At 36.7% G+C, this 21,173-nt stretch overlaps 1 protein-coding gene across 2 annotated transcripts in view; it reads left to right on the forward strand.

Annotated features, from left to right (window-relative positions):
- Positions 1 to 5,559: 5,559 nt before the first annotated feature.
- The window catches only part of cpne1 (copine I), a 62,847-nt gene continuing 47,233 nt past the window's right edge, over positions 5,560 to 21,173 (forward strand). For both annotated transcript variants that reach the window (XM_028812003.2, XM_028812002.2), the window contains exon 1: positions 5,560 to 5,582. The gene's annotated coding sequence lies outside the window, so the exon portion shown is untranslated. The remainder of the gene's footprint in view (positions 5,583 to 21,173) is intronic.

Below are 21,173 nucleotides of genomic sequence, written 5' to 3' on the forward strand. Positions count from 1 at the left end.
GAATAACTTTGTGGTGTACTTGTTCTCAATATTAACATTCAGCAGTAATCATCCACAGTTGACTCCTGAACCTATAATGCAGGTGTGTTTTGCTTCATGAAAACAATTGAGTTTATGCTTCTATTGATATCTGGACTATCACGGTCTTATACCTTATTGACTGACTTCAGCATTTATTGTTGATTTTTTGAGGATGATCACTTCCAAATCTGCAAATTAATGTTTAGCATTTGATCCGATATTTACTTTTAAATATTTACAATAATAGAAACTGTTCATTATTAATATAATACCTATGGGCGATACTACAGAATCTTACTAGTAAGAATGTTATTTATCTTTTGTAATAAGTATCTGGAGAATTTCAGCAGCTTTGCCACAAGAAGTTTGAGTTGGTTTCCAAAAAAAAAGAAAGAAAAAAAGACCATTACAAAACTAGTGGTGACTGTTTCATTAGTGGTTGCAGCTTTTTGTGCTTACCTATTACCTCTTGTTTTTCTGTATTTTTGCATTTATTATTAGAGGCTGCTTATCTCTTTATAGGGGTGGGCATTAATTTTGCATGCTCAAGCAGTCTACATGCCTTAAAAACATTTAAGAATAGTAGTAGTATTGTCATATGTACTTAGTACAGTGAAATTCTTGGTTGTATGCCCAGCCAATGTACACCTTCTCACCACTGTCTTAACATCATAAGCAACAATGTTTTAAAATACATAACTACACTTTATCTGACAGAAAGCACAAATAAGATTCCTGATGTACTTTGCGTATTTCTATACCTTGTGTTCAAGGAAAGCATAGTCAGTACACACATTACCTCGGAGAGTAGGCTGCTAGGACCCTAAACCAGGTGAAGTTCTCATCTCAATTATATGTGTGGTATGCACTTCCATTGAGACCCAACCCTCATAGGCTACCATTGCTTTCACTAGCTTATAACCCAGGGTAACATTCTTTATTGTCTGCAAAAAAACATCCATGCCTGAAGAAAAAATGGTATGGTGTACTGATTTACAGAAATTTAAATTATCAAAGAAGTTTTGAAAAAGCACCCATAAAAATTGTGGAAGTGGTAGCGACTGCTTGCAAAATAAGAATCAAACGGATACAATACAAAACTGAACAGGTAATTCACCATTTCCTCAACAACATCCAGATTTCTGTTGTCATTTATTGTATTTTTTCATCATATGTGGTTTATAAATTGTATACAATGTTTTTTACCAAATGGGATGTTTATATAGTAAAATATATAGTATAGTAGTATAATTCATATTAGGAACTAAATAATAATCACACATTTTAATTATTGACTATTGAAGTGGATGGTGAAGGCTTTGCTGAAATTAAAGCCAGCTCGCAGGGTGTGGCCCTTTAGTATTTAAGGCATCTATGTTAAATATAGTGTAGATTTTTCTTGATTCTGAAAAACATTCCATATTTGTGACAAGTTGAGATAGTTGTCACACAACACAGTGAAGTATTTAAACACGTCCCAATCTTAAAATATTACTCACATAGGTCTCCCTCATTACATGTTGCATAACTCCATTCTTTTGTATTTCTGTAGTGTCTGTTATGTTTCAGTAGATGTTAAAGATGGCAGATGCAAGGCCTAATTGCAAGGAGAAGCTTCTTCTATTGTCTTTTTCTGGAATACCAATCTACTGTTTGCTGGTACATTGTTGATGTCATCCATGGATAAACTTTATAAATGTGGTTACATTAACAGTATTCATTACTGAATGTTGCAGTATTAATGTTGCTTAAGTTTCCAATATAAATGTCATAAATATAAATGTTGGTCTTATTTATGATAAATGGACCCTTAGTAAGAAGATACAGTAATTAGGATTTTTCTGGACATTTGTGATTTAAAATTCCCCAAGGATCACTTCCAGCATGTCTGAAATTGGTGTAAATCAGTGTACATCTTTGCTTCTGTTTTTATTAGGTGTAAGTTAATTTCTAGTGAAGAATGAAAAGCTGACATATACTGGTGTGTTTTATGCCATAGAACTGTCCAGCTGGCTTAATGCTTGGAAGGTACGGTTTAGCACGAAGTAGGTATTTTATTAATACCACATTATCTAACTTAAAAGTGGTCTGATACGTACTGTAATAATAATGGTTTACTTTAGAAAGCAGCCATTAATTGATACTGGGCAATTTTAATGATGGTTAAAGTTGTGCAGTTTTATCAATTAAAACATGTTTCAGTGTGCACTTTGAGGAGCACCTTTGTTAAAAGTACAGTGATTTTTTTTTCAGTTGGTAATCTGTTAATTCAGATTTACAGATTTAGACAGAGGCTTGTGTTGAAACCTTAATGGTAGTATTATTGCATCAATAATTTTTCTCCCCTAATATCAGCATTTGTTGTACTTGGTGGAGCACCATGACTGACATATTAGGAAATCTAGGGAGGGTGTGTCCAGTTTTTGTCAAGTGTTTACATTAAGTTTGACACTTTGTGTAGGCTGAAATTGAAACATTTGAAACCGCACTCCTAAAGCTTTTCACCAAAGCCACCAACTTGTCTAGTTACTGAGCTAAAACACCTCCAAAAACAACAAAAGCCATAGTTTTCGTCAGCTTGTACTTGTAATTTTACTTTTTTTAGTGCCTCTAAAATCCCTTCAACAATGTAGCGAGGTATGTAGAACCGAACAGTGTGACATGGTGGCACAGTAGTTAATGCAGTTGCCTTACAGATCCAGTGTTCTAGTTCAGCATCCAATATCTGGCTGCTTGTTTGTATGTCAACCACCACCACCACCCCAGGTCTTTTCCGAATTGGCCCTATATGAGTGTGGGAATGAGCTGGAATGGGTTGTGTAAAAGACCTGGTTCCTTGTCCAGTATTTGTTCCTGGCTAATATTTTAAGCCGCTGAGTTATGCTGTACACCAGGGGTAGGCAACGTCGGTCCTGGAGTGCCACAGTATGTGCAGGTTTTTGTTCCAACCCAGTTCCTTAACGAGAACTCAATTATTGCTGATGAAGCACATATTGCTTAAGTGACATTTTAATGCTTCATTTTAGTGGTCTCGCTTGTTAAGGTTCTCCAACCTTAATTGCTTATTTCAATCTTAAACTGCTGCATTCAGTGTTTTAATTGCTCCTTATTAGCAATAAGATGTAAAACAGGGGTAGGCAATGTCGGTCCTGGTAAGCCGCAGTGGCTACAGGTTTTCATTCAATCCAATTGCCTAATTAGAAACCAATCATTGCCAATCTCAGACCTTATTTAATTTTATGGCTTGTTAGTCTGTGCAATGTAAGGCTTTTATATCGTAGATTTTTTTTCCTTTCCAAGGATATCATCCAAATGATTTGAAGCCTAAAACAGATCATTTTCAGTCTGTCACATTTTTCTATTAAGTGTTTTATTAAATCAAACCGTGCATGATGAACACACACAGATGTAATTGGAAAAAAGCTAGCTGGAGAACTGCTGGCTGCTTTGTCTTTTACATCTTATTGCTAATAAGGAGTTCTCGTCACTTAAGCAATATGTGCTTCATCAGCAATAATTGAGTTCTCGTTAAGGAACTGGGCTGGAACAAAAACCTGCACATACTGTGGCACTCCAGGACCGACGTTGCCTACCCCTGCTGTACACCACTCATGACCCTAAATTGGAGTAGTGCTCTGCCTAAGACCTGGTGACGAGTACAATACAGAAATAAACGGAATTGAACTGAATAAGCGAGTTTCAATAAGCCCAAAAATTGCTTAGCATAGCATCTAATAAGCTTTTGTAGTACCTCTAGCAATTTAAGTAGTTTTGAGTTCCATTTGTGCAGTACACCAAGGCACTCTATTGTATTATTGAACATTCAGATTTTGACCTTTTAGCTTTAGAAAGTCATCTTTTACTTCCCAGTGGGAGGTGAACCGGTTAGAAAATTAGTGGATATTTTTGATAGGGTTTTTTGAAGTCGCACTAGCTGCTGCTTAGTGGTACGAGCAAATCGATTAGTTATGCAGTTCTTGTCTCTGTCCAGACTCCGTTATTTAGATTGGGACGTTCAGAGGATTCAGTGTATTAAACATTTTAAGGTTTTCCTATATACATGGGAAACTTGGGCAGTGGCCATTTGCTACCAAGGTATATTTATTCCAAATCGGATCCTAGTTTTATTTTTTCACACGAAAATTACAAAATTGTTTAACTTGTTCTTAAAATGTTTTAGCTTCACACCCCTATAATTACTATAAAATGCTGTCGCAACCTTTTATTTTTATGCAGTCCACTCAGTCAGGCTAATGCAACATAGCTGAACTTCTCACAACAGCTTTTGAAAAGCATTTTTTTTTTTTTCGACATTTTTCTTTCTTCTGGTATACTTTTACAATGCCCTTGGAATCGTTAATACGTTACTGGTTTGACAATATAACTTAGAAACGTGGTCTCTTCACTTTAAGGGCACTCAACAAGTACCATTTGGTTCTGTATACTAAGATGACAGGCAGAACGGTTACTTGTTATAGCTAGTTTTGTAAAATACTGTGTTGCTCACCTTAATTGATATTTTCCTGGTATAATCCATAATATTTAAAAGAATAACCCTGAGGTGGATCTTTTAGGCAGTTATAGAATTCACTGGATGATCTTACTTTATGCATTGAAGGAGACAGCTAATTTTACTTATTCAAATATTCACAGGGGGCCTCATTATTAAAGCCTGCAAATAGCAGTTTGCTTATGTATATTATGTATATATTATTCCCTCCTCTTGTAGTCGAGCTTTATACAGTTTATTGCTATAAGTCTCAAAGAAACGTGGCCATTCTACTTTTAAGTGATGCATGCTTATTTTTCTTGGTCTTTTGGTAAATAGTAGCAGCATGAACAATCGATGTCGTTGTTCACGTTTGTCAGTACATTACGACCCGGGTACAGCATGTATCCAACGCGTAAAATCGATTTCATTATTTTCATTTCGCCTAATGTTTTGAATTTACAAGATTTTTTAAAATAGAGGCATATTTGAACTCGGTGCAAGACTGGTGTCTAACTAAAAGCTCCAAGGAGAAACAACCTGGAATACTCTTGGTTTTGACATAAACGAGAAGGCAAGGTGCCAGCTGTGTTAACACACGAGTGTTACCGTTGAGCGTGCTGTGATTCTTTTGAATGCTGCTCAATCTCTTACACCATTGTCTGGCTCAGAACTGTGTGATCTTTTCACGCCGGACAGTATAGGGAATAAATTTATCGTTCGATTCTTGAGGAAGTATACTATTTTAAAGTAATTTAGTACACTTAGGCTAATAATCGCAATATATCAGACAGTATGATCTATATGTTCGCTGCTTTGTTCAAACGAAATATTTTGTCTCGACAAACCCCTGAACTAAATGGAAACGCCGGACTTTTACGTTGTGTTTATGTTGCTAAAGCCGAACAAATGGATTAGGCGGGACAAGCACTTGACTTCTTGTTGATTGGCTAAGAGAACTTCCTGCGCCTTGCCCAATAGGAGGGTCATGGTAGCGGAAACAAACGCCACTCCCAGGGTGAAGCGATTTAGAGTTTCGTGTTTTGAGATGGAGCTGCATCTGTTTGAAGAGGCAAGTTTTAAAGTTAATTAACAATTACAGCTTGTATTTTGCGTTTGATTTTTACAATTGGACTTATGGCGTGTTGCGAATCTGGTAGAAAATATATCATGTGAAACGCTTGCTTTCACCGCTCTAAAAATGGTCAATACATCTGACGTTTTTATCGTTTGGGGTGTTTGAGCGGGTGGGGTATTGATAGATGATTTAGGCACTGATACCACTTTAGTTTACTTCCGAAATTATAGTGGAAGCAGCAGACGCCTTAATGCAAATTGATGGTGTGATTTCCAAGACTGATATTATTGTCTGGCGGGCTCGTGAGAAGAAAATTCTGTTAAAGGGGTGGGGAGGTGTTCGAGACCGCAGAGTTTGCGTGTTAGGTAGTTGGCACGGCACGGACCTCGCCCTACTGATCCCTTGGCAGTTCACCCATCTTAATTTATGATTAAAAATAACCCGTAGTTTGTAAATCTTGAAATGGATAATCATATAGTATATCGTTATGGTGGTAAATATTGAGTATTGTAAACAGTGCTTTTGGCGTTTTTGAAGAGTTTATATGGTAAAGATCGTAGTTGCCCAAGTACACCTTTGAAGTGAATTGTCACGGCCTATAACTAAAATATATTGATCGAGTACAGTAGAAAGTAGCTCAGTGCAGTGGCATCGGCGAGAGCTTTCTTGTAAAATACTCCGGCTAGAATGTGCTGAGCTGCCCATGGTGCGTGTTCTGGTGGAGATTAATTATTATTTGCGTAAAGAACCGGTTTCACTTTAACAGGATGATAACAGCGAAGCCCAGATGTTTTAAAACCACGAAGTGCTGGACGAGTTTCCAAAATGTTGCCACTCTTTCCTTAGCTTATTAAACTGGGTTCTGGTGCCTAAGGAAGACAGGTTTTGTTCTCCGTGTAACACAATGTATAAAGTTAATGTACTTTTACTTTACGTGTACAAGAACGCATTTAGTCGTATTCTTGAGTAGTTTTCACTCTTACACATAATTCTATATTATTAAATTTGAACTCACGAATAATCTTGCTTTCTCGTTTTTTTTTTTTTTTTTTTTTTTTTTTAAATCAAAAATACTATATTGACTGCGTTTTCCCTCTTTTTTTGGGACGCTCAGTTGGCGCATAAAAATATTCTTTGTGATGTTTTCGAGTTTAAAACCACTGTTACTAAGCACTATTTACTATATTCATGTTTGAATTTTATTCCGCAAGGTTTCAGATCTGAGCCAGGGTGCAAAAACATTATCTAGAAGCTCTCTTCATTAACCAATAGTACTGTTAAGCTAGGTAGCTGATTTAACATTGAATTGATGAGTATAATCTGAGTATTGGAACCATATTTTAAAAAATATTTTTTAATACATTAAAAATGTAAAGTACTCTGACCTTCAACTTTCTATTACTAAGCAGTAAACAAACGGTAATTTTGTAGAAACTGGTTGCTTTGTATCACAGGTGATATTGCTTTCAATGTGTGTTAGTTGGGGGGGAAAAAAAAAAGTACACGCAAGCAATATGTTAGGGGTTATTATGTCAGTCAACCAACTACTTGGATGTTATGCTGCTTTTTGCTGTTATAGTCGCGCAGTGCAGAATGTATTAATTTAATTTAAGGGTAATGCACATGGTGGAATGATTGACATGCTCAAATACTCAAAAAAATGACCAACTGGTACTGTTGCACACATATTCAGGTTTTGCCTTTGTTCAGATGTATATTTCAATTTGAATATTCAATATTAATTTGAAAATATTCAGTATCTCCAGTCAACAGCACTTGCCTTGAATGCAGTGTGCAATAACACTAAATGGATTTTATTGTTATCTCTTCTCCAGTGAAGCAACCGAATAGTATTTTTGTCTTTAATTGTTAAATTTATGCATAACTTTTGAAATGTTTTTGTTTATCAGTATGGCTCATATGAGTGACACATTTTGGAGAAGCTGAGGTTTGTAGTATATTTTGAGATAACTGACTTATTTTTTCCTTTTGTTGAGAAATTGTAGTTTTTGTACATTTTACAAGTGCTTTAAATGCAGTGATATACATTTAATGACATGCATATGTTGTACTGTATATTGTGTTTAGTCCTTTGGTTCCTTGACCCTGCCATGCTGTTTGTAAAACTACTGTGTACAACATTTTTATATACAAAAAAACGAGTCAGTCTTACTTTCTTTTAACTTGAAATATCTGTGGTTAAGAACACAATAGTATTTAAATTTTTTGGAATTGTACATTTTTTTATATTTGAAACTTGTCTGCAGAAATAGTTTTGTTGGATTGGAAGATGCTTTAGTAGTTATTGCATGATGGCTTACTGACACATTTTGCCTTCGTTTTAGTTTAGTTTTTTTTTTTTTCCTGTAGGACTGTAAGAAACTTAGCTTTAACAGGTTTTCATTTCACTTACAACTGTTTTTATGTATTTCATTCATCATTCTTTACAAATAGTCAAAGTAGAAAATTTCTCGAATTTTCATTAGAATTTATGGTAAAGATCATATCGACTTGGGTAACTAGCCAGGCTTAATTAACTTCTTAAAGATTTGATTTCCATAGAAAGGTTAACAGTATTATTTTTGTCAAACAATATCTCATTAATATGTTTATGACATTCATAGGATTGTCATTCAATTAAAGTAACTACATTTATATATTTAAGACGGCAAGATGAGGTTAAACTGTGATATTACTTTCTGAAATCGGGCAGTAAAGCTGCTTTGCTTTTGAAAAAGGATGATACTTTGCCTGTTTTGGTTCATATTTATCCTTACAACATTGTAGTTTTTTCTTTCTTCATTTGTGAAGACCTAATTCAGAAATTATCATATAACATTCATGTTACACTGGGCTGGAATTTTATGGTGTGATGTGTTGAGAACTTTCATTATTCAGTTTGACATGTTTAGAAGCGTTGCCTCAAATTACAGGATCCTTTCAGGAACACTTGCAGAAAACAGTACAATGCCCACATTTTTCCTATCAGATTTCAAAAATATACTTGTTAGGTAATGTTTGAAGGATTATGTCCTGCCTTGGACTTGTAGGTAAATGGATGCTGGCTCCGTGCAGTTCCGTTAGATTAAATAAGTGGATTTATAAGGGACTAAATTAGTGAATTTGGTTAGTTGTGTTTTGAAATAAATAACATTTTGAACTTAGAATGGGCTTGCAGGTGTCCTTAGATTTTTTTTTTTTTTAAAGAGCCAAGACTTAGCATTTTCTATCAATTCAGATTTGTCTTGTGTAAAGTTAATTGAACTTGTGTATGCTTGACAAACGTGCAGCAAACTTCCACTTAAGTGTGAATCTCACGCTGTAGACTATGTAAAATCTAACGGTACAGAGTGTAGTACATGAAAATTAGCCCATGTTACAGTCGTTCCAACCCAGAGTTTCTGTGTTTCATGAGTTTCATACACTGTGGAATAATTGGTGCACCACTTGCATCATATTCCATGTGGAGGAAAAAGATGCCACATAATGGATGGGGCAATCCATTGGTTAAGAACACAGTGTTGCAGAGTGGCACACTTGTAAACCCAACCGAGTATGAAACTGCAACAATAGTCATTTTCCTTTGCTTGATGCTGATGGGCACCTTTTCTAAAGCTAGAAGGACCAATGCAACATGGCCTTACTTTTATGTAAGCTGGCATTTTGGAAAAAAAAAAATATTTGAGTGCACCTCAAATCACTCTTTATGTGGTTAACACTAGAATTACCAAAGCCTACGAAGAAACTTGTAAATCAGGTCCACCTTAAATCCCTTTGCACCTCTCAGTGTCTTTTGTCTTGTAAATGTACCAATCAAGACAAGCAGCAAGCAGCCTACTATTCCATCCCCCCATCACAGCAGAACGTGCACAAAGTTCTCCCACCTCATGCTTAGATTATCTGGGAGTGAAGTGCTGGAGTTTTAGAATGGAAATAATAGATTGTTATTTGGAACACATGCATTTCATGTGTGTTCCGTTTCTACAATAATCTGTGTAAACACATTGTTAAAACAGAAACATTTTGTCATATTTTAGTAGTGAATGACAAAATGTAGGCATAAACTATATAATGTGTGAAGCCTGAAGTCCAAAGATCAAATAAATGCTTTCACAAAAGGTTCAAGGATGAAACAACAGTTTCAATGGCGCAGTGGTAAGAATTGCTGACTTGTAATCAAGAGTCACCCAGTTCGATCCTGTCTGCCTCGTATATTTACCATTTTGAGTAGTGAGTGCTATTATTGTTAATATTATACAATAAACACAAACATTTGGTTTGTGTCTGTAACAGCCAGAGTACATTTATAGTACTTGTAAAAGTTAGCATTTTTTTTCACTTTTATTCTCTGTCACAATTGTGATACATACCATCGTAAATCAACCCCCCCTCCCCCACCCCCCCAAAGGGGATCTGACACTGTTAGTTTTAATTTGAAACTGGGAATAACCATAGATGTGAGTGGTGTTTTCAGACAATGGAACTGGACATTCTCAGATCTGGATGCATAAAAGCTGACACATAAACGCTGGGGAATCTGCCTTATTTGTATCTCACGGTCACATATATTGTCTTTTTTCTCCGGTGCTGCATTGACATCATGGTCCAGAAGGCATGAGCTTATTCAGTGAGAGCAGGAGCGCACAGGTGTGTAATAGAAACCACAGCATACAGAGAAGTGTATACAGTAATCCCTCGCTATATCGCGCTTCGCCTTTCGCGGCTTCACTCCATCGCGGATTTTATATGTAAGCATATTTAAATATATATCGCGGATTTTTCGCTGCTTTGCGGGTTTCTGCGGACAATGGGTCTTTTAATTTCTGGTACATGCTTCCTCAGTTGGTTTGCCTAGTTGATTTCATACAAGGGACGCTATTGGCAGATGGCTGAGAAGCTACCCAACTTACTTTCTCTCTCTCTCTCTCTCTCTTGCGCTGACGTTGGGGGGTGTGAGCAGGGGGGCTGTTCGCACACCTAGACGATACGGACGCTCCTCTAAAAATGCTGAAAGATTATCTTCACGTTGCTATCTTTTGTGCAGCTGCAGCTGCTTCCTGAAACGACATGCTGAACGGTGCTTCGCATACTTAAAAGCACGAAGGGCACGTATTGATTTTTTTTATCTGTCTCTCTCTCTCTGCTCCTGACGGAGGGGGTGTGAGCTGCCGTCTTCAACAGCTTTGTGCCGTGGTGCTTCGCATACTTAAAAGCCAAACAGCACTATTGATTTGTTTGCTCCTTTGAAGAGGAAGATATGTTTGAATTCTTTTAATTGTGAGACTGAACTGTCATCTCTGTCTTGTCATGGAGCACAGTTTAAACTTTTGAAAAAGAGACAAATGTTTGTTTGCAGTGTTTGAATAACGTTCCTGTCTCTCTACAACCTCCTGTGTTTCTGCGCAAATCTGTGACCCAAGCATGACAATATAAAAATAACCATATAAACATATGGTTTCTACTTCGCGGATTTTCTTATTTCGGAAGTGGCTCTGGAACGCAACCCCCGTGATGGAGGAGGGATTACTGTACATTGCAACCGGTACACATGTTGTAAATGTAGGAATATCCTCTCTGTACTATTCTTTCCTCCTCATGTCCTGGAGTGCAAAAGAAACACCACCATACAGCAACATATGGAGACTGGCAAGACTGGAGTAAAAAAAAACACACGGTCACTGATTACAACCGCAAGACGTTATGCGAATGAATATGAATAATGTTGCATCCGTGCCACAATGTTTTCCGAAATGTACTAATACAGGTCATAAAGTGAATAATTCCAAATATACCTATGTCTCTGGTTTTTTTTTTTTTTTTTGTCAGTGCGGCTTTGACATCATGGACCATAAGGTGCATACTAATTCAGCGTGAGTAGGAACACTCAATAAAACTGAATATAAAAAAATCAAGTGACAGTGAGATACAAATAAGGCAGATTCACCAGCGTTTGTGTGTCAGCGTTTATCCATCCAGATCCGAGAATGTCCAGTTCCATTGTCTGAAAACACCATTCCATCTACAGTTATTCCCAGTTTCAAATAAAAACTAACAGTGTCAGATCCCTGGGGGGGCAGTAGCATGTATCGTGATTGTGACTGAGAGAATAAAAGTGAAAGAAAAAAAAAAAAAAAACTTTTACAAGTACTATAAATGTGCACCGGCTGTTACAGACGCAAGCCAAATGTATGTGTTTATTGTATAATTTTAACAATAAGAGCAGCTCACTACTCAAAACGGTAAATATACAAGGCAGTCAGGATCGATCCGGGGGACTCTTGAGCTTATTGCTGCGCCACGGAAACTGTTGTATCATTTTTGAACCTTTTGTGAAAGCATTTATTTGATCTTTGGACTTCAGGATTCACACATTATATAGTTTATGCCTACATTTTGTCATTTATTGCTAAAATATGAAAAATGTTTATGTATTAACAATGTGTTTACACAGATTATTGTAGAAACAGAACACACATGAAATGCATGTGTTCCAAATAATGATCTATTATTTTCGTTGTAAAACTCCAGAACTTCACTCCCAGATAATCAAAGCATGAGGTGGGAGAACTTTGTGCACATTCTGCAGTGTTGAGGGGTTGGAATAGTAGGCTGCTTGCTGCTTGTCTTGCTTGGCACATTTACGAGAGAAAAGACACTGAGGTGCAACGGGATTTAAGGTGGGCCGGATTTACAAGTTTTTTCCTATGCTTTGGTAATTCTAGTGATAAGTATGTGCTCCAGAATTGCACCAAAATATCTGGGTAACTGGCATAGGGGAGAGAAAAAAAAATTGGAACCAGCAACACTCCCATTTTATCACAAACAATGGTTTGCTGGCAGATGCAGATGGCAGATCTGCAGTATTAGATTGTTAGCACACATTTGTGCAGCACATAATTGGTAACAAGCCATGGCAGAATATTGCTTGAGGAAACAGATTTGGAGAGAAAAAAGGAGGAAAATGTGCAGCCTTAAATAATGGTGAGACTAGATCCACCAGTGGAAAATGTGAGCCTCTAACTAGAATGGTCACTGTGGGTGGACAAGTTAGTGGGAAACTTGTCCTTACCACATGAAAATAGTACTAAGAATCTGTGATAAAATATAGTAATGCTTATTTTGTTGTTGCAAACATGCCTTAGAAAAACGGAAGGCATGTTTTCTTAAGTCAGAAATTGCCATGTTAAAGTGGAAATAACCTAAATATTGTGTCTTTTGTTTTCATGTTGGACTTATGGTACCTTTCAAAATGCAAGAACAGGCCAAGTATTAAATTTTGTTTTCTAAAAATATTTGAATTTCAGAACATGATTTCATGTGGTAAATTAACATAAACCATGATTGTAAGGAAATAACATATCAAACATTTCCTTTATGTCAATGTATTCAGATGCTTTTTTGCATCCAGCTAACAGATTCACAGATTCATCTTACTGAGTTATATTTATTGTAAATCCACCATAATTGGCCAAGAGGTAAAGCTAGACTGTTATTGTTGCAGTTGTCCGCTGGTAATTTTGAGGCATCAGTGCTTCCTGTAGTAACAATGCTAAAATGAAGGTACAGAATTGGGTATACAGTATTACTGTTTACTGACCCAGTACTGGCATATTGCCTTTTTCTACCTACTTTCAAAGACATCAGTGTAAGGTCTGTTGGTGGTAAATCTTGACCCTTACGAATAAATATGGGAGTTTGTACGGGTTTGTAACGTGATTAATTTTTCTCCTTCCAGGGTTGATCTCTTAGTTGGAGTACAATTTTTAATGGGTTTAGAAGTCATTGGTTATGTAATTCTGATGTTTTGTTTATGGTATTTCCTCCAGTTCTATAACATTCATTAAATATCCTTTAGCTTTAAGTCTGTCTATCAATCTTTGTGTATCCAGTGTCTCAAGTATCCTGATCCTGACTGTTATTGTCAAGCAGCACCCAACCCCCAGTTAGTAGTTCTAAGTATAACTGGTGTACTGTGCCATCTAATGGACCTGTTGCCACATTTTAGAGACATGCATGGGTGTCTCTTAGACTTGGTAAGAACAGTAAAACCCATCTTAAAACTTGGCAATATTATCAGCCTAACAGACTTAAACAAATCCCAAACCTGACAAATAAGTCATTATCTAGATATACCAATGTTGGTGGTTTAAAACATCTTTATAGTTGAGAGATAAGTGTTCCCAAACCACCTCAGCCTGTTTTAATTCTTCTCACTATATAACTAATTACCCGTATTTTTAATTTTTTTGTCTTACTCTACGCCCATTTTACTCTCCCTCACAAGAACTCCAAATATCCACACTTTGACTCATCTGAATCCTTTCTAGGTTTTGCTGATGTTTATTTCATTAGCTATGGCTTACCTATGTTATAGGTTTTCAAAGCCTGACAAAAAGCAACACAGGTTTCCTTAAGTGTTTTCAATGCACATTTCAGAAGCATGAACTTTGTACAGCCCACAAAACATCCATGCACTGCTCACATGCATACTGTTTTTAGAGTTTGCTACCTGGTATGATTCAACACATTTACGAAGCAGCACAGCTGTCACTAGATGGGTGATGAGAACCAAAGCTAAAATCAGTCCATATCACTAAGCAGCATCATTCTCTACAATCTTTTATAATAAAATAGAATTGGAGGAAAATGGGGTTTACAGACCTACATACTGCATGTTTTGCATGTTCTTGCCTCATGACTAGCCTCAGTCCTCCTATGTAGAAATGGAAAACAAGATTAAGAGGGTAAAAGGAATTTAAAGAAAAAATCATAATGAATAAGCTTAGGCCTACACAAAGAAAGGTGAACAGGTGAGTTCAGATATGAGTGTAGCTCACATACTTTTGTACTAGTTAATAAAGTGGTAGGTAATTTTTTTGCTCCAGGCCTGCAATATTACACAGTTTCATACAACCAAGACGGCAAGACACAGTACTAAACATTATTAGGCATACTGCCTAATGAGCAGTTAAGTATGCAATTATTTTAATGTCTACTAATTTGAAGATTTACATTTTCAATGTTTTTCTTGGATGGATGTCCGCTTGATAAGTGAAACATAAACTGATGGACTTGAAGTATTTTGCAGCATCTGATAATCTGATCATTGGTTCTTTAGAAAATGCAGAGTAATTTCTTCTGAAAAAAATCCAGATATGCTCACTGAACAAGTATTTCGCAGGGTCAAATGTGATTCTCAAACGAGAGTACACATCTGGGGACAACTGTAGTGAGCAGCAACAAAATCTACTCCTGCAAAGACTACACCCACGAGGCTTATTCCTTAAAACCTGCCCCTAATTTCTCCAGTATCATCATTTTAAACTGCTGGGATTTGAGCAAGAGAGAGAAAAGAAACTTAACAAGAGACTTGATGCTGCGAGAAAATAAAATGCTAAAATTCCTGTTAGCCATTCAGAACCTCAGTAGCGCAAGGACACGTGCATATCAGCAAAGCTACTTGGCTCTGTGTTTGAGAGGTACTTCCGTCTGCTATGATTCTGTCATTTTGACTGTTGCATCACTATATGTCATAACAACAGCATATAGAGTTTAGATAAGCATTTTGGTCCAATTTAGTACTATGTGCTATATAGCTGCTATACTATAGCTACTGCGGCTATATGGCAGGGTATGTTTGAATTTCCATTTAGACAGTCCTTAACTTCCTTTATTTACTTGTTTAGATGTACAGTCAGAATGTGAATGTAGCCTTGTCCATGCTTTTACTGTTGTCATTTAGTAGATTTATTGGTTCGGGTGTTTTGAGTACTGAACTCTGCATCTCTTGGGGCTCTTCAGCTCTCTTAATTGCAGTCCTTTTGATGGGGTGTGACACACAGCTTATCTCAAATGCATAATTTTATGAATATAGCTGCCAATTCTTTCAAGCTTACATTGACTTCTACACTATAGTCGTAACGCTGAACAACAGAGAGCACACACAGCATCTGCAACAACTTATTGTTCTCATTTACAGAAAGGTTTTTCCTTTCCAGAAGATTGCTCATATGTTAAAAATAAACAATGTGCTCTCTACGCATGCCAGACACGTTTGTATTTTTTTTTCCCATTGCATCGGAAGCTTGCTCTCTATCTGCCTCTTTAGGTTTACGAGAGCAATATTGCTCTTTACTGTTCAAAACCACTGCCCCTACTGTGAGCACCATCTTTCAGGGGTTGTTGGATTGGTTTAAAAATGTGATTGTGTGTATTAATTGTTCCTATTCCATTTTAAGGAAAATTCATTCATATTCGTCTCTAGACGTGCGTGTTATATGTGTGGCTTCAGCGAGACTACTGAAAAAGTATGTGACCTCTTGGATAGTGATAATGGCTAGAGCGTTTACTTACAAATACACATCTTTTAGAAGAGAGAGTTATATGTGAGGCGGCAGCTTAACTTTCTACAAAGTATCTAGTGTGAATAATTAAGCGGTTGCATTGAAGCCAAATGTGTTTGCTTTTGTTTGGTAAGAGCTCATATTCTTCCAATAATTATTCATGTTGACACAATTTTAAAATTTAAGTTTAAATTTAAGTTATTTCAGCATCATAGTGGCAGTATGAGCAGCATAGTAGAGCTTGCACACCAGTTCAGTATCTAGCATGTGGGTGTGGTCATGGGACTGTTGGATGTGTCCAGTGTTTTGTACCTTGTCACTGCTGCTGGTGAAGACTTCAGCTTCATGCCAGTTAGTTTATGAGGTGGGCCTAGAGAGAGAGAGATTGATGGCACATGTACATGATGGTGCATAAATTAATAGTACCCAAAGATTTTTTTGGGTAGGTGTTTCCTTGGATTACATAGAAATACATATGTGTAAATAAATATTGTCAGCAGTGAAATGTCATTTGTAGAGCAAACATTTGTGCTAAATTGTGTCTTAAGAATGAAAGTTCACATCTAAACTTTTTTCTTGTACTTAAGTTTATATTACAGTATATCTACAGGTAATCTTTAATAAGGAAAGTTAGATAATCTTTAATAGGGAAAGTTATTGCCATTGAAGTTATTGCTATTGACTAATTTGTGCAGTTTTACTCATTTCTCACTTTTTGGTTCACAGTCTTGTTCATAAAGTGGAAAGAATAGCTAGTTAAATACTTTGCTGATTAAAAGTGTGTGTTAGTGCCGTAGATTGAAAACTAATTAGTGTAGATAGGTAATTTACTTTTCTGTTTAAGGATAACCTGAAGACAACACTTGAGCCTTCTTCAGAAAAACCTATACTTGAGTAATGTTCAGAAATTGTTTACTTTTTTGCTCATTTGTTGTTTGTTGCCCTTTTATGGTGTGTGTGCATTCTCTTTTCAAAATATTTAAAGGGTATCACTGATGGTTTTTGTTGTCTTTTTTTTTTATTCATTGGACTCTGAAGACATTCAGACCCCTTCTTAACTTCTTTCACATTTTGCTATTTAGCAGTATTTGCTAGAATCATTTATATTTTTCATCCACAAACCAAAAACAGGATTTTAGAAATTCTGCTAATTTATTTAAAAAAAAAAAAAAAACGCAAATAAACACTGAAATATTACATTAACCCAAGTACTATGCTATGACACTTGCCCTGAATGCATCCTATTCAATTGATCATCATTTAGATATGATTGTTCATCTTGTTTTGAATCCAGTTGTGGTCATTTGATTGTACATGATTACTGAAAATGCACACTTGTCTATTGAAGGTCCCACACTTGTTTTTACTATGATACACACAACAATTTACAATGACAAAGGAATTGCCGGCAGAGATTTATAGAGAGAGGATTTTTAGAGGCACACATCCGGGGGAGGTAACAAATTCCTACAGCATTGAAGGTTTCCAAGAACATAGTTTCCTTCATAATTCTTAAATGGAAGAAGTTTGGAACAACCACAACTCTTCCAAGAGATGGCCCCCCTGCCTAACTGAGCAATTGTGAGAGAAGTAACCAAGAACCCAATGTTCACTGGCTGAGCTCCAGAGAACCTACCTGAGATGGTAGAAACTTTGAGAAGTTCAACCATCATTGCAATACTCCGAGATGGGCTTTATGTCAGAGTGGCCAGATCGAAGCCTCTCCTCAGTTAAAGATACAGTATTTGGAAGCCTGCTTGGAGTTTCTGAAAATACACCTAAGGGACTCTGGGACTGTGAAAAACAAAATTATCCGGTCTGATGAAGCCAAGTTTTGCATCAATGTATGAAAGAAACCAGTGGTGAAGCATGGTGGTGGCAGCATCACACTGGAATTTTTTTAACTGCACAGACTGGAAGATTAGACAGAGTCGAGGAAAAGCTGAATGGGGCAAAGTGCAGAGCTATCCGTAATAAGAACCTGCTATAGAATGCTCTGAACTTCAGACTGAGGCAGCCGATTACATTCTAACAGGACAATGACACTACACATAAACCAAAGACAATACAGTAATCCCTCGCTATATCGCGCTTCGCCCTTCGCGGCTTCACTCCATCGCGGATTTTATATGTAAGCATATTTAAATATATATCGCGGATTTTTCGCTGCTTCGCGGGTTTTTGAGGACAATGGGTCTTTTAATTTCTGGTACATGCTTCCTCAGTTGGTTTGCCCAGTTGATTTCATACAAGGGATGCTATTGGCAGATGGCTGAGAAGCTACCCAGCTTACTTTTCTCTGTCTCTTGCGCTGACTATCTGTGATCCTGACATAGGGGGTGTGAGCAGGGGGGCTGTTTGCACACCTAGACGATACGGACGCTCGTCTAAAAATGCTGAAAGATTATCTTCACTTTGCTACCTTCTGTGTGCAGCTTTTAAGTATGCTGCACGGTGCTTCGCATACTTAAAAGCTCAAAGGGCACGTATTGATTTTTTAATCTGTCTCTCTCTATCTCTCTCTAACTCTCTCTCTCTCTCTCTCTCTCTGCTCCTGACGGAGGGGGTGTGAGCTGCCGCCTTCAACAGCTTTGTGCCGTGGTGCTTCGCATACTTACAAGCCAAACAGCCATATTGATTTATTTGCTCCTTTGAAGAGGAAGATATGTTTGCATTCTTTTAATTGTGAGACTGAACTGTCATCTCTGTCTTGTTATGGAGCACAGTTTAAACTTTTGAAAAAGAGACAAATGTTTGTTTGCAGTGTTTGAATAACGTTCCTGTCTCTCTACAACCTCCTGTGTTTCTGCGCAAATCTGTGACCCAAGCATGACAATATAAAAATAACCATATAAACATATGGTTTCTACTTCGCGGATTTTCTTATTTCGCGGGTGGCTCTGGAACGCAACCCCCGCGATGGAGGAGGGATTACTGTACAGAAATGTCCTGATAACTCAGAGAATGTCCTTGTTGTCCAGCCAGTGCCTGGACTTGATCCCAATTGAACATCTCCAGAGAGACCTGAAAATAGCTGTCCCTTGCCAGCCAATATCCAGCACGACAGCTCGAGGTCAGCAGAGAAGAATGGCAGCAAATCCTAATCCTATGAAGTGCTAACTAAAGGTTATAAATACCTGAGTCAATTTGATAATAGTTTTAATAACTTTTGAAACATTTCTAAAATCCTGTTTTTGCTTTGTCTTTCTTAGATATTTAGTGTTACTTGGGGTGGGGAAAATTTTATTTAAATAATTTTACTACAAGATTGCAACAAAGCAAAATGTGAAAGAAGTAAATGGGTCTACTGTGTTACTTGGGGTGGGGAAAATTTTATTTAAATAATTTTACTACAAGATTGCAACAAAGCAAAATGTGAAAGAAGTAAATGGGTCTACTGGTCAAAAGGTAAATGGTAAACTGCCTGAAGTTTTAAGAAAAACATTTAGGTTACCAAAAACTGAAAAATAATGTAACAGTGTTATACAAAAAGGCCGTTTTCAGAGAACAGCGTAATGTATTATCAAGTTACAGGTTTTCTGCAGCTTTGGAAGTTAATGAAGTTTTGAAAGTTGATGCAAACAATTCCTACATACAGATAGAGGGTTTGGAATCTGCAAAAGCTGGGGCACCTGTTGGAATTGTTTGCATTAACTTTCATGACTTCATTAACTTCCAATTCTGCAGAAAACCTGTAAGTTGTTAACCTGTTAGTTGTTTCCTGTAAAGGCTTTTTTGTATAATTATTTTTGTGTGCAAATGTACAGATTGTGTTTGTGAGCGTGTGTGTGTGTGTGTGTGTGTATGTATGTATAATATAAAAAAAGTCCCTCAGTGCTAAACTATTGAATTTTTTTTTTCCATGTTCCAGTATGTTTGTGAAATAAAGCTTGCTAACAAACAAAGCAATTTTCACACGTCAGTACAGTGGTTAACACTGCCGTCTCATGGATCCAGCCTGCTTGTTTTCTGTGTGGAGTTTGTATTTTTGTCCCAGGGACCAAGTATGTGTTTCTTCCATTTCTGAAAAGATGTGCAAGTTAGTGTATGTGTGCGTGACAAAGCTCTGTGTTGGACCTATTGTCCACTGCTGGGCAGACTCCTGCATTGTACCTGGGTTGGACTATGACTGTGGACTGGATTGCCCTGGCGTTACTCCATTTGTCGTGTGGATCCAAAAATACATCTTAAACCATGAAGTACTTCTTTGAATGAAAAATGTTTTGTAACAGCTGTGACAGTCCACGGCATTGAGTAGTGTTAACCTTTGGAGAGATCACAGACATGCAGTGCAACTATAAAGACCTAGGAAGAATTGGTAAATAAGACTAAGAAAATACATAAAATAGTAACAACTGTTTGTTAGTAATATTCCCAGTGTAACTACATCAAACAGACTATGTTTGTAATCTGATGTTTCTTGTAGCCCCTCTAATGGGTTAATTTGGGGCTGTGTCCTTTTAGGACATACTGTACTTCTCTCGTAATTAAAAACACAATTGATTAATTTTTTAATTTTTTTTTTTTAATAATCTAGTACGGTCATTAATACTATAGCAGGATGTTTTGTTTTATTAGACATTTAAATTACCTTGCACCTTTTGTGTATGACTGGATTTTTGCTCAAATCTGTTTCTCTTATCATTTGTGAACCACATTTGTCCTGTGCTTTCTAAATATATTGTTGATGCATAGTGACACTGGTGCCCATATTTGGTAACATTGAGTGTTGTTCAGTGCGTGGTAGAACTGGATTTTGCTGTAAATGTAAACCGTATTACAGTTAGGAGTTGGAGTTATAAGCTGCAAATAGGCAAAACTGACTCACTGAGGAAGAGTATTTCACACAAATCTTGCAAACTTAAACTATTTTGTTGTATTAATGTATAGGTCATATTCTGATTGGTGTGTTTAAGTTTATTCTTAAGCATGCTTCGACTTGTAAACCAACTGTGTAATACAATAAATACAAATACAGTATGAGAAGTTAATGCTGGATAAATTCATCACAGTTTTGGGTAGAGAGAAACATTCAGGTCAACTGCATGCATCTTCACTTATCATGTGAACATTGATTTTTGTGTTTTAATTTATGGATGGAAGTGTACTTTTGTAGTATTTCTACATCTAAGTAATATTAAATTGGAGTTTTAGTAAGTTTATTAAATATGTGGAATAGCCCTGCATTTTGTTTTTTATTATTTGAAAAATACTACATTATGAGGTCTGAATTCTACTTCTT

The sequence above is a fragment of the Erpetoichthys calabaricus genome, chromosome 10, assembly GCF_900747795.2.
Source record: "Erpetoichthys calabaricus chromosome 10, fErpCal1.3, whole genome shotgun sequence".
NCBI lineage: Eukaryota > Metazoa > Chordata > Cladistia > Polypteriformes > Polypteridae > Erpetoichthys > Erpetoichthys calabaricus.